The sequence below is a fragment of the Protopterus annectens genome, chromosome 2.part1 (assembly GCF_019279795.1).
Source record: "Protopterus annectens isolate FY-2018-M chromosome 2.part1, PAN1.0, whole genome shotgun sequence".
Classification (NCBI taxonomy): domain Eukaryota; kingdom Metazoa; phylum Chordata; order Ceratodontiformes; family Protopteridae; genus Protopterus; species Protopterus annectens.
In genome coordinates, this window is record NC_056729.1 from 1,445,989,775 (window position 1) to 1,446,003,534 (window position 13,760).

Consider the following 13,760-nt stretch of genomic DNA (forward strand, 5'->3'; position numbering starts at 1 on the left):
CTGGCTCATTACCACCCCAACCAGGCATCATCTGATAGAAGCTCAAGATCACGTGTTGCAGAGCTGTTCACATCTCGGGATAACCATAAATTGCAACAAGTCTCATTTACAACCAGCCCAGACATTAGAATTCATAGGAGCAGTATTCAACACATTATCTGTGGTAGCGTCTCTTCCATTATCAAGAGTGCAAACAATAAGGCTGCAGGTCAGAAAATAATTTGCAGTACCAGAATTTCAACCTGATAGATTCTGCAAGCCCTGGGATCAATGACAGCGGCAATAATTGCAGTCCCTTTAGCAAGATTCCACATGAGAATTCCACATTAGATGCTAGCAACATAATGGTCAGTGCTTTCTCAACCTGTCAGTGAAGATAAGAATAACCCAGGTATGCAAAGTATACCTTTCCTGGTGGATGTAGTCACAACAGCTGTTACAAGGTTGTCCTTTCATCCTTTCTCAACCCAAGGCCATAGAGACCATGGACGCTTCCCAGATTGAGTAGGTGGGCACTTCTAGGAGAAAAAAACAGTCCAAGCCACTCAGTCCCCCAACGAGGCCAACTTGCATATCAATGTTCTGGAGATGAGAGTGATGCTTTTGAGGTTGCAGGCATTCCAAGACTGTCTCCCTCTCAGGACAGTTGCAATCCAGACAAACAACATGTCAGTAGTTTGGTGCATCAACAAATACTGTGGAACCAGTTCTTATCCCCTTTGTCAAGTAGCCCTTAGAGTGTGACAATGGCCGATATCTTCCAACTATTTTCTAATAGCAAAGCATATTCCGGGAAATTCCGACACGATAGCAGACAAACTGAGCTCAACCATTTTACTACCTCATGAGTGGTCTCTCAAGAAAGTGATGGAAATTATTTTTGGTCTGTGCGGCAAGCCTTGTGATCTATTTGCACCTCCCCTAAACAAAAAGTGCAGCAGCTTCTTTGCCCTAATCCCCATACCGGGGAATCGCTAAGGGATGCTCTACTCCACGATTGGCCTCCTGGTCTTCTGTATGCTTATCTTCTGACTCCCTTAATTCCCAAATTCCTTCAGAAAGCAGCCTGGTTGAAGAGCAAAAGTCATCCTCATTGCACCTTACTGGCCTCTCAGATGTGGTTTCCCTTCCTTTGGCCTCACCTACTATATCCACCTTGGATTCTGCATCCAATTCCAGACTTTGTCTCACTCAACAGGCATGGTTCACCCGGATATCTCATCTCAAATCTCAAACTAACAGCATGGTTTCTCCAATTCCTTTAATACCCAGGCAACCAATGCTCTCTTCCACTGTCCATCCCGTACTTTTATTTTCCCATAAGCATTCTATTAGGAAACTCTACAGGAGTAAGTGGAAAAGGTTCATTTATTGGGTAGAGCAAAATCAGAGACCCCTTCTCAGCTCCAGTTCAGTCTGTTCTTGAATTTTTAGTGGGCTTATTTAATAAGGGCACTAGTTCATCAGCTATTAAAGTTAAACTCTCGGCAATCTCTAACTTTCATGCAGGGTTTCAAAATTCACTGGCTTCCTCTGGCTTCCTGTCAACTGTGCAAGGCATTTCTGAGAGTTACTCTTCAGCTAAGACTCCCTTATAGAGACCCCATGCCATCATGGGATATAAATTTGTTACTGCAAACCTTAATTCATTCGCCCTTTGAACCTGCAGCTAAATGTGATCTTAAATTGTGACCTAGAAAATTATCTTTTTAGTTGCAATTACATCTGCTAAAAGAATTTCAGAAATTCAAGAATTATCTTCTAAGCCTCCATATTTGATTTCTCATAAGGACAGGGTCATGTTGCATACCAATGCTTCCTTCCTTCCTATGGTGGTGTCAGAATCCAACATCAGCCAATCGATTAATTTATCAGTATTCTTTCCAGAATTTACAAATAAAGGGGGATGTTTGTTTCCTTTGCACATAATAAATTGGGAAAATCATTTACAAAGATATTTCTAGCTAGATGATTGACAGATCGCATTTCATTTGTCAATAACAAATTGAATCTCCCCTTACCAAAACCATTAAAGGCTCATTCAACCAGATCTATGGCAACTTCTGCTATATTCCAGTCTATAGCTTCTATGAAAATATGTGTGGTTGCATTTTGGTCAAACCCTTGTACCTTTATCCACTCATAAATTAAATCTGGTCTTGAGGGAAGCGCAGCCTTTGGCTCAACCGTACTCAGGAATATCCTTTCTTAGAGTCCACCCAGGAATATAGGTATCTGGGGACTCTTTCCTATAAGTTGAGGAATGAATGAAAATTGACAGCATCGGATAAAAGTTATCCACTTACCATAACTTTCCACCTGTGTTGTCCATTTTCATTCTTCCTCAACTCCCCACCCAACATCCTCTACCATTTCTCATGACTGACTTCTGGAGATGTCCCTCCCTGCACTATATGAAGAGTGATACGATTGAGCTCTCTGAATATGTGTCCCAGGCAGGTATGTCTCTAGCTTTGAGCAGCATTTTACCCTTGTCTAGGATGATACCAAAATATAAACAAAAAATGATTGACTTCCATAATTGGCTTAGTTTCTGGTGTCGTTCTAAGGGGATCCAGTTTGTTTACTTATTGGCATTTGATTACCGGGATAGTCCACTGTGAGAGCCCTTTTTAAGTGGAGGCCCGGGAGAAAAGCTCCAGCAATACAGTGCATGTAACAGTTGTGTACAATTAAAATCTTGAACAACTTAAATTGTACAGGCAAGTTAATCTTTCAGAGAATCGCTGTACATATGAGCATGTGTAAATACATACAGAAACTTACACAGAAGAATGAAAAAAGCATTTTGGGAAATTATCATGATATATGTACAATGTGAGGATGTTAACAATTGAAAGGAAGTAGAGGTGGAGATAACAGGAAATTTGTCAATCCAAACAAGTAATGCAAGCTAAAAAATCAGAGAGTGATAGTGTAGATGAGTATGATGGTTAGGCATATGTTCCATATAAAATAAAATTTAGAGCAATTGAGTAGTAAGTATAAGGGTGTGAGAGGAGCTGTGGAAGTACAAGCAGTTGAGTAGTGAGTGTATGGCTGTAAGATGTGGAAGTGTAAGAGGTCAGGACTTAAATGTGGGAGGAATGGAGCAGTTGTAGCTCCAAATGGAAGAGAGGTAGCTATGTAAGGAAGTTTTAAAAAGTGCAAGGTTTAGGTTGGATCTAACTGTTACAAGAAGAGAGTTTGAGATTCTGGAAACAGAATAAGAATATAGTAGTTGGCCTGCAGATAGGTTTGGTTTGTGTATCTGTAGAAGCTGATTTTCAGATCTTTTGGGTAAATAGTTGCTGAATAGTGAGGAGAGGGCAGGATATTCTGAGGGGTTGTATACTATTTTGTGTGCAGTTGTTAATTGTATGTAGGAGAGGTAATGTGATAGTTTGAGCCAGTTAAGAGAGTGTAATGCTGCACAATGGTGGGTGGAATAGGAGGTATTAGTAGTGAATCTAGCAATTTTGTTGTAAAAGGTTCTAGTTTAGATTTTATAGTAGAGAGTACGTTGGTGAGTAGTGGAGTACAATAGGTTAGAGAGGGTAGTAGATAAGTGATGGCATGGATCTTTTTACTAGTAGGCTTGAGGATGTGCTTGTGCCTATACAGCATGCCCAGTTTTTGGTTGTTTTTTTAAATATTGTATTGAACATATAGGTCAAATTTTGGGTGGTAGGAGACTAGTTCAGTTGGTGTTTTGGTGTGGGAGAGTATAATAAGTTGGTCTTTGTTTAAGAGGATATTTTTCTTGGGGATAAAAACAATTAGCTTGGTTTTAGAGTTGAGTAGCAAGTGATTTCTAGTAAGCCAGTTTTCAATGGAAGAGAAAGCGAGTTGAGTACTTTGTAGGAGCTTGGGTATGGATTCAGCAATGCAGAAGATAGTTGAATCATGTATTGAATGAGAGGTTCATGGCTGAGTGATGAGTGTATATTATTGATGAAGATGCTGAATAGTAGGGGCCCTATAGTAGTAGACTCCTGGGGAACACCAGTATGGTTGGGGAGATGAGGGAGGACTTCCATCCAACTGCTGGTCTGTTTGATAGATAGCTGGCAAACCAATTAAGTGAAGGGGAAGAGAGTCCCATTTGTGAGAGTCGACTTAGAAGAAGTAGATGAGAAACCGTAATGAAAGCTTTTGAAAGGTCTAAGAATATAGAAGAGACAGAATTACCATAATCTCTATCTGTTGATTGTGTCCATGAAATATATTAAGGCAGTCATTGTGCTGTGACCTGGTTTGAATCTATGTTGTGTAGGTGACAGAATTTGGTTGTTGGTGAGAAAGTCAGGCAGCTGAATATGTATATGTTTTTAAAGAATCTTGGAGATAAGGGAAAGTATGGCAGTAGGACAGTAGTTAGAGAGTTCTGTGGGGTCACCACCTTTGTGGAGGGATAAAGTGAATGACATTTTCCAGATTTTTGGGATGCAAGATTCAAGGATGTATCTATTTAGAAGTTTGCTAATGAGGTAAACAATTGCATCAGCAGCTAGTCTGAGGTATTCAGTGAGCAGATCATCTACATTGCACCCAGGTTTGAGTTTGAGGAGTAGTCATTTTATGGTGGCAGTGGGAATGGCCTTTAAGGAGAGAGAGGATGATAGAATGGTGGAAATTTCAGTAGAGGTGAGAGGGAATGGTATGGCAGAGAGATGGGAAATGTGATAAGGACATGATGAGCTTGTAGTAGTGGAGTTAGGGTCTGTGTGGTGTTGGGTGAAGTTGGTTGTGATGTTAGATATGTTGTTGATAAAATGGGACTTAGAGATTGGCTATATCTGGGTGACTTTTATTAGGAAAAGGAGTAGGTTTAGCTTTTGTGCCAGGGTTTATAAGGAAGGAAATGGCTATCTAAAAATGTTGGGGGTGTATTTGTTGGACTGAAATTTTAGGTAGTAGTAGTTCCTTTTGTCTTTGGTTATTTGTTTTTTTAACTTGGTTGTGGAGTTGCCTGTAGTTCTGTAGTTTGACTGGATTTTTGTTTTTATGCCATTGTTTCCTGATTTTATCTGTGTTTTGCATTACTTGTTTTGTTGATTTTGATAACCAAGGGCCAGAATTAAATGTTATTCTTTTCATACGGGGGGGGGGGGTATGATTATTTAGGGTATCGAGAAATAAGCTGTTAAAGTACTTTACTACTTCATGAAGGGTATGGTTTTTAGGATATTCCAGTTCATGTGTTTCAGTAGGTTGTTAAAGGTATTAAGGTCAAAGTTAACTACATTCCATGTTTGTTTATAGTGACTTTATTTTTGAAGGGAGGGAGATGTTCTTAGGATGAAAGCTAGGAGGAGATTGCTTAGTGTATTAGGGATAGTGCCCGCTGAGGAGATTTTGTTAGGGTCACTGACCAGTATCTGATCTAGGATGGAGCCTTCCATGTTACCTTTGTTGTATCTGGCAGATGATGTGTTTGAGTAAAGTGAAATAAGTTAATGTTAGTAGAGGGGAAATTTTGAGAAGATGTTTGACCAATTAATATTTATATTGCCAGTAAAATAATTTAATTTTTGATTGTGTTGGAGATCCAAGCAAGGATGTTTTCCAGAATACGTATGTTATTGCCATGGAAATATAAAGAATTGTAATGCATAGTTTTTTGGAAACGAGATGAGAATTTCTGCATTGAAGAATTGAGGAATAGTATTGGAGAAGGTGCAATGTAGTAAGAGCTAGGGAAGAGGAGGGCAACTCAACCTCCTTTTTTGTGGCGTCTGTCTAATCTAAGGGTGTTGAAACCTGGGGGGTGGAATTTGGAGTCTTTTCAGAGTTCCTGTCAGCCTGGGATGACATGGTGGATAGACCACACTGCTTGGCCAGAGATGGACTTCACCTGACACCTCTAGACTTTCGGTTGCTGGCTAAGGCTCTTGTCTCCCCCATAATGCCTTTTTTAGGTAAGGTCACAAAAACAAAATTTCCAATGTGAAAATATCAAACACAAAGAAACTAAGGGTCATGCTGCTAAACACTAGGAGTTTAAATCAGAAACTGCACACTCTGGAAGCACTTCTCTGTTCCTGGAAGATGTTGACATCTGTGCAGTCACAGAAACCTGATTTTAGGCCACAGAAAGTACTAAGGCTTTGTAAGGCTACAATGCCTTCCACATTTACAGACCTCAAATTGATAGTGTGAGAACCAAAGGAGGTGGAGTATCTATCTTCATTAAAAATAATTACACCTCTGGACTGGTTAGACAAGATAACTCTGTGAAGTTGCTCCAAGTCCAAATTACCATGGGTAAGACCCCCCCCCAAGTCTTTGGCAGTTACAGGTTCTCTTCCATGACCCAATATGCCTACACAGCTTATTTAGACGTACTTGGGACAATGAAAGTACAACCTAACACCCTAGTCATGGGTGACTTCAAGTTTGTTGACTTTTCCCGTGACTTCAAGTATCCCTCCATTAATTGGGAATCTTATACAAGCCCAAACTCATTCGCTCAAAAATTTCTGGACTTGAACTCAAATGCCCTGAAACAAATAGTGCACCATCCACAGTATTCTAGACCTGGTCCTCACCCATATGAGTGACTGATGCAGCGCTTCAAGTGTAAGGTCCGCACTGGTTAAATCCAACCATAAATCAGTCAATTTTGAAGTAGTAATAGCACCAGAACTCCCCAAAGGAGAACTCAGGCTAAAACATTTCGCCAATGCATGCTAACTGTACCCTCCTAAGAAAAGGTATAATTGACTTCCAAGCTCCAGTTTCCACAGATGGCATTGTATGCTGATGCCCTGTGTAAACATCTTCACAAATGTATAGACACAGCCATGCTGGACAGGAAGATCCTGAGGAGGAAGAAGCAAACCATGCTGGTGGACATCTAGCATTAATAATTTATACAGTAAGTGAAACAAGATGCTGTCTAAAAATACAAAAGTGAGATCACAGAACTGGAAGAGCACACTCCTCAGCCTAAACAAGCAAATAAGACAACTTGTAGTAGGTTCATAAGTGTTTACTAGGCTAATGACCACAAGGACCTTTTTAAGCCTAGCTATGCATCCCAAATCTCTGACAAGTTCTGATACCCTTGATAAGTGTAAGAAACAATGAGAAAAATTTAGCAATCATAACTAAGGATAACCATAAGGCTTTCTTCAGCTACATCCACAGCCTAAAAGGCAAGACTCAGATGTGTGCTGAACTAATTGTGGATGGCATCACACACACTGACCCTGTGGAAACTGCAAACCTGCCATCAGATAGGTTTGATAAAAAATCTCACTCCCCTATACCCTCCAAGCATACCACAAACCATGTCTTCATCATCTTCTTCTTCTCCTCCTTGCATCTCCAAAGACCAAGTCATCAGTGGTGTCTCCAAGGCTAAGAACACAGCCTCTGTGGGACCAGATAGCATTCTGGGCTGCGTTCTTAATGTTCTAAAACAAGAGATAGCTACTCCATTAGGCAGTCTGTTGAACAACAGCCTGAGTACTGGCTTTATCCCCACTGAATGGAAAACATCGACTGTTATCCCCTCAACAAGAGCTGCTCAGCATCAGATCATATAACTATACACCCATAAGTTTAATCAGTCTCATCTGTAAGGCAATGGAACGAATCATCATGAACCTCTTCAATAAGGGTGTAGGTGACCTCCAAACCCTGGATCCATTCCAGTTCGGTTTTGTCAAGGGCAGGTCATGCCTGGTAAACCTGGTGGACTTTTTCAATAACGTGACCAGAGCTATAGACAATGGCAAAGCCATGCACACAGCCTGTCTTGACTTGGCCAAGGCCTTCAACACTATCCCACATTTGGGTACCATTGACAAACTAACCCAGTTGAATATCAATCCCTGTGTTGTCAGGTGGGTTGCAGACTGTCTCACAGATCAACAACACTCAACCAAACAAGCAGACCTTACCTCTTCCACCAGGCCTGTCACCAGTGGGGGTCCCACTGGGGTCAGTGCTGAGGCCCTTCTTGTTTGACATATACTTCTCAGAAGTTGAGGCCAAAATGGAGGGGCAGTGGCTTACCAAGGTTGTGAATGACTGCAAATTAGGCTATCATTGAATCCTCTAGCAATGTCAGCATACTTCAAAAGGGGCTTACACAGACCAATGATTGGTGCCTAAGCCATGGTATTAAACTATATGCTAAAAAATGCATCATCATTCCCTTTGGTAAAAGCATCCCTGCTGATTATAAAATAAAAAGTACCCTAAGTACTAGTTCAGTAGTGAGAGACCTGGGAACACAAGTTGACTGTGACTTCACCTTCGACTACCATGTGTCTGCTGTGGTGAGGAAGGCATTCTGTGTCACTCAACTTATTAGCAAAGGCATCACCTCAAGAGCAAAAGAGGTTATAACTCCCTGTACTCATCCCTTATCAGACCTGTTATTAAATATAATGCTTCCTTTGGTATGTCCCATGTCAGACACCTGCAGCAACTTGGCAGACCTCAGAGATTTATAACTAAGAAAATTCAGGGTCTCCAGCATGTCTTATATGGACAGACTGAAGTCACAGTCACTGTACTTAGTAGCATATAGACTGCTTGGAGGCGACTTATGTTTGGTTTACAGGGATATCTCTGATTCAAATCTAATGGAAATGCTACACATCTGTAAGTAAAATGGGACTACAGTCACCCATTCCAGAGACCTCAATCTAGCCTGCGACATAAACAAGACCTGCTGGAGAGAGAGATATATCTCTCAGAGGTTGCCATTCTTCTGGAATAGGCTTCCAGTCCATATCAAGCCGAGCAGCTCCATGACCCTGTTTAAGTGCAGCCAGGACAACTGGGTGGAAAACTATAAATTTCTGCTGGGGATTGCCCCAGTTTCTCTCCTGGACACGGGTAGTCCTTGCTAGAAAAACCTTGGGCATAGACAATATCTCTCATCTAGTGTTATATTGGAATTTAATAGTTAGGCTTGTAAAGACCCTTGGGTCTATAACCTGGTAACATCCTTAGAACCTGTGAACCTATGTGATTGTATTTTTTAGTTTGTTCTGGGACTTTATGTATTTTAATTAGTAGTTGTGGGAAGGTTGTGTTTCTACATTATTCTGCACTTCTATTTCCACAAGTAGAAGTACTTCAATTATCAGTTTGCATTTTAAACCTTGCTGGGCCAAAGTCTTTTAGTTTAATTCACAGTTGTGGCAGAACTGTACTACTACCAAATTTGTGCCTTAATCATTTATTATTGCATTTTTTTCCATAAGTAGTGTTGCTGGTAAATTTCTGCAAACCTGGTGCCCTAAACTGTAGTAGAAGTTCAATAGTCAGAGAATTGCCTTTGCTCCAGTTTGTGCTTCAGTGCTTTTATATTCTGCTTATCATTTACCTGGTTGCATTCTGTGTCTGCCCCATCCTCCACTAACACATTAAGCTAAAGATTATGAAAGAGCTCCAATAGTACCTTTATTTGATCGCTAGGATCTGTAGCTAGCATGCTTGTTTCTTGAAAATTTTCCAACCTTACCACCCTTCTGCTGCTGTTGGTTTATAAGGAGGTGTCTCTGCCCTCCACCCCTTTTGATTATCTGATTTCTAAAGTCCCTCCCACCCCTCTTTCATTGCTATTGACTGTTGTATAAGTTATTTGTGCACTTTTCCTACCCATTGTTTTCCATAGACCCATGACGCTGAGTGCCTACTCAGCAAACCAGTTTGTTCTAAGTAAACCTGTTTTACTACATACCATCTCCTGCAGCTCAGCAAAGCTTGTAGTCCTAGCCTGCATTCCAAAATTTTTTTTGACTTATATCCAGTGCCATCCAAAGTTATATACCTTTGATTGCTAAATTGCACTTAAGTTATTTTGAGTGATCGCTTTTGTTTCTTGCTTTTATATGTGTATTTCACTGATTTACAAAAAAATGCTCTTCCTGTGCAAATACCCTGTGCACCAGCAAGCTTAGAGCAACTAGTTGGGCCTCCAGTGGCAATATCTACAGATTTAGTAGAAATTGGTATTGTGTAAACATTAAGGTTAGTAGAATTTAGTACTGTGTAGCATAATTTGACCCAATAAAGCACCCTTATTAGTCTGCACAAGCAAAGCACCCTTAATAGTCTTCTAACACCGACATACTACCCCCTTGTAGCTTACAAATCAAAGGAATGGGCAATGCAATTTCCTAACTTCTCTGTAGCCAGTTTGGTGTATGTGGGCATCTTGGGACAGTGTAGCCATTTTCTCCTGTTTACTGACAACCACTTAATCCATAAAGAATCACAGTATGTGAGAGTTGTACTTAATGACACTGGAGGCTAAACTGTCGCATACATGTCCACATCAGGTTGTTGAAATCACAGACACACACCACTCACCTCATGTAGCACACAGCGAACACATAGATTGACATATGCTGAGGCATTTAAAATCAGTCTTCCAAAACAGTAAGGTTCACCTAGACCACCCCCTGTCAAAGCTGTACCTGAGCAAGCTCAAAGGCCCTCAGAAAAAACAACACCCAACACCACTCATACTGTCACACTCAGTGGATTCCCAATTGATAAGCCCTGTGACAAGCAAACACACTTCCCAGGACTCTCATCATAGGGAACTCCATTGTAAGATGCACTGCTTACACCTCTAACCATTCTGAACAAGGAGAAGATAACTGTTAGTTGCTTATCTGGTACCAGGACCCACCAAATCACACATGCAATCAAGTCATTACGTCACAGGTACAGTATGATTCCATCATAGTCCATGTAGGTGTAAATGACCTGAGATGTACTTCCCTGGACTATGTGAAGAGAGAAACGTTTTGGCGCTTCCAGGCTGTGTCTCAGGCTGGTATGAGCCTGGCACTGAGCAGCATATTACCATCACTGAGGATGATATCACAATTTGATCTGGCTGTCTTTCTGGTGTCATTCCAAGGAACTCCACTATTTGTCAGCTTGGGAGGACATGACCAACAGACCACATTGCTTTGTCAAGGATGGTCTGCACCTTTCTTCTCTAGGACTTTGAAGACTGGCTAATGCTTTGTCCACCCCCATAGTGCCTCTTTTAGGCAATACCAAATTGACAAACCTACTAACATACCAAAATTAACTGAACAGAACCTCAAGGTATTACTGCTGACTGCCAGGAGCCTAAATAAACTACACTCATTCCAAGCTTTCCTCACACTCGAGAGTATAGTTATCTGTGCAGTTGCCAAGACATGAGTTAAAGCAGCAGAGTACCCTGGCAGTGCAGGGGTTTGGTGCCTTCCACACTTGTTAGAAATGTAACTGCACAGACAAGGGCTAAAGGTGGAGGTGTGTCAGTATACATCAATAACAAGCATACCTGTAGGGTGCTCAGGAAAAAAAACAGCAAAATTATATGCTTAAAACACTTTAATAGTAACACTTCAGATAAAACTGATTTATGAATGAAAGGGCTTACCAGTTGTTTTTCATTAGTTTTATCTGAAGTTTTATTATTAAAGTGTTTTAAGCATTTTATTTTGCAGTTTTTTCTGAGTTTATTATTATATTTAACGGCCATTGAGTTTTATGTGGTCAGACAGGATGGCATGTTGGACAGTTCATCCTCGGTGTAATCAAAAAGTTCACAATGCATACTTGGACCTACTGGAGACACTTACCATCCAACCGATCACCCTACTCATGGGAGACTTTAATTACCTCTCTATAATCCTACACAGCCTCAAATCTACAGGTACAGTGATTCTTGAACTTTATAAATGCAAACATGCTTGACCAAATGGTGAATATGCCCACTAGAGGCTCCAACATACTGGACCTTGTGCTCACAAATATGTGAGGAATATTGCACCCCCTGCCCCAATGTCTTGTCCTTCCTTGAAATCAAAGGCAGCTCCGTAATCCCATTAAAACCAGTAAAAGGATTTATTCCAAGGCAAATTGGCTGTTTAGTGATGTTTATCAAGTGCCTCTTGAAACTGTGAGAGCACACCAGCCAGCCCATGCTGAATTGCTCTGAAACTTTGTACAGCTTTGTCAGTGGCTGCATAGAAGCTGCTGTAATTACCAGAAGTAAGCTCAGAACTAGCCCCAGAAACAAACTGCCCTGGTGGCATCTCCAGTTAAACAGGATTTACAACAAAAGGAAAAAAAAATATTTCAAAAATCCAAAAGGGGTCCTTTCCATAAAGATAACAACTCTCTCATCAAAGTAAATAGGCAACTAAATGGGCTAATTAGGTCAAAGAAAGAAAACTTGAGGTTAAGATATCCTCCCAGGTGAAAGAGAGCCATAAGGCCTTCTACAGCTATGTCAGAAAACTCAGGGCAGCATTCATTCAGTTCTAACTCTACCCCCCACTCCAACCATCTCCCCAATAATACCCTCAAACATAACCCTGCCAACTGTAACTAGGGAGCATGTACTGGCTGCACTAACTAAAATCAAGAATATATCCTGTATGGGTCCTAATAACATCCTGGGATGCCTCCTGAATAGTTTATAATATGACTTTAAAAGGACCCTGGAGTCAGTATTTTAAGTATGATCTTAAAACAGGTTTTGTACTGTGTGAATGGAGGACTGTGACAGTCATCCCCCTTCATAAGGGAGGACCTTCAACTGATACCTGAAACTACAGACCTGTTAGTCTGACTAGTCTTATTTGCAAAACTGTGGAAAGAATTATCATGGAAATTATCAATAAGGACATAGGAGACCTCCAGACACTGAATCCATCCCAGTTTGGCTTTGTCAAAGGAAGGCCATGCTTACTGAATCTGGTGGGCACCTTTGAAAGGGTCACTAAAGCAATGGATGAGGAGAAAACTGTGCATACTGCCTACTTTGATCTGGCTAAGGCATTTGATACAATACTTTACTCAGGCATTGTCAACAAACTTACAAAACTAGGTGTAAACCCCTTCATAACATACTGGATAGTTAGCTGGTTCACTGATATGACCTAGGAGGTTAGAATCAGTGGTCACCTCCACAAAGAGGCCAGTCACCAGTGCAGTCGCCAGGGTTCTGTGCTAGGCGCACTTCTCTTTGGCATCTAATTCTCAGATGTTGAAGCCAATGTCAAAGGCCTCTGGCTAACCAAACTTGCAGATGATTACAAACCTGGAGCAGTCATTGAATCCCCCAAGATGAGAACACCCTTCAGGAAGGTCTAATACAGACACTTGGTGTCAAGGCATGGCTTAAAACTCAGTACCAAGAAGTGCATTATAGTACCTTTTGGGAAGTCTGCCACTCCGGGTAACTACATCATCAGTAAAACACTCTTAAAAGTTGATTCACTAGTTAGGGATCTGAAAACTCCTGTAAGTGTTAACCTTATCTTTAGCCATCATGTGTCGTTTGTAAGAACATCTCTCTGTTGCTTAGCTTATAAGCAAGGGCATGGTATCTAGGTCCAGAGAGGTCATCATACCACTGTATTCAGCCCTCATCAGGCCCATCATAGAGTATAATGCCGCCTTCCGTATGTACCTGCTGCAACTGGAAAGTCCACAGAGATTCCTTAAAAAAGAATACAGGGAGTAAACACAATGTCCTGTGCTGATCGCCTCAAAGCCCTATCTCTTTACTTGATATCATACAGACATCTGAGAGGTGTTTTTTGCTTGGCATACAAGGTATCTGTGTACCCTGTTTTAATGAATGTTTTTGCACATCTGCAAAACAAGCAGCATCATAACTACTAGATTAAAAGACCTACATTTTGCTTATAACATATATAGGACATGTTGGAGAGACAGATATGTTTCTCAGACAATTCCTGTTCTCTAGAACAGGC

General features: G+C 40.9%; 1 protein-coding gene across 4 annotated transcripts in view; it reads left to right on the forward strand.

The window, feature by feature from the left end:
* HTT (huntingtin) overlaps positions 1-13,760 on the forward strand; it is a 4,811,037-nt gene that overhangs the window by 3,086,405 nt on the left and 1,710,872 nt on the right. The window lies entirely within an intron of this gene.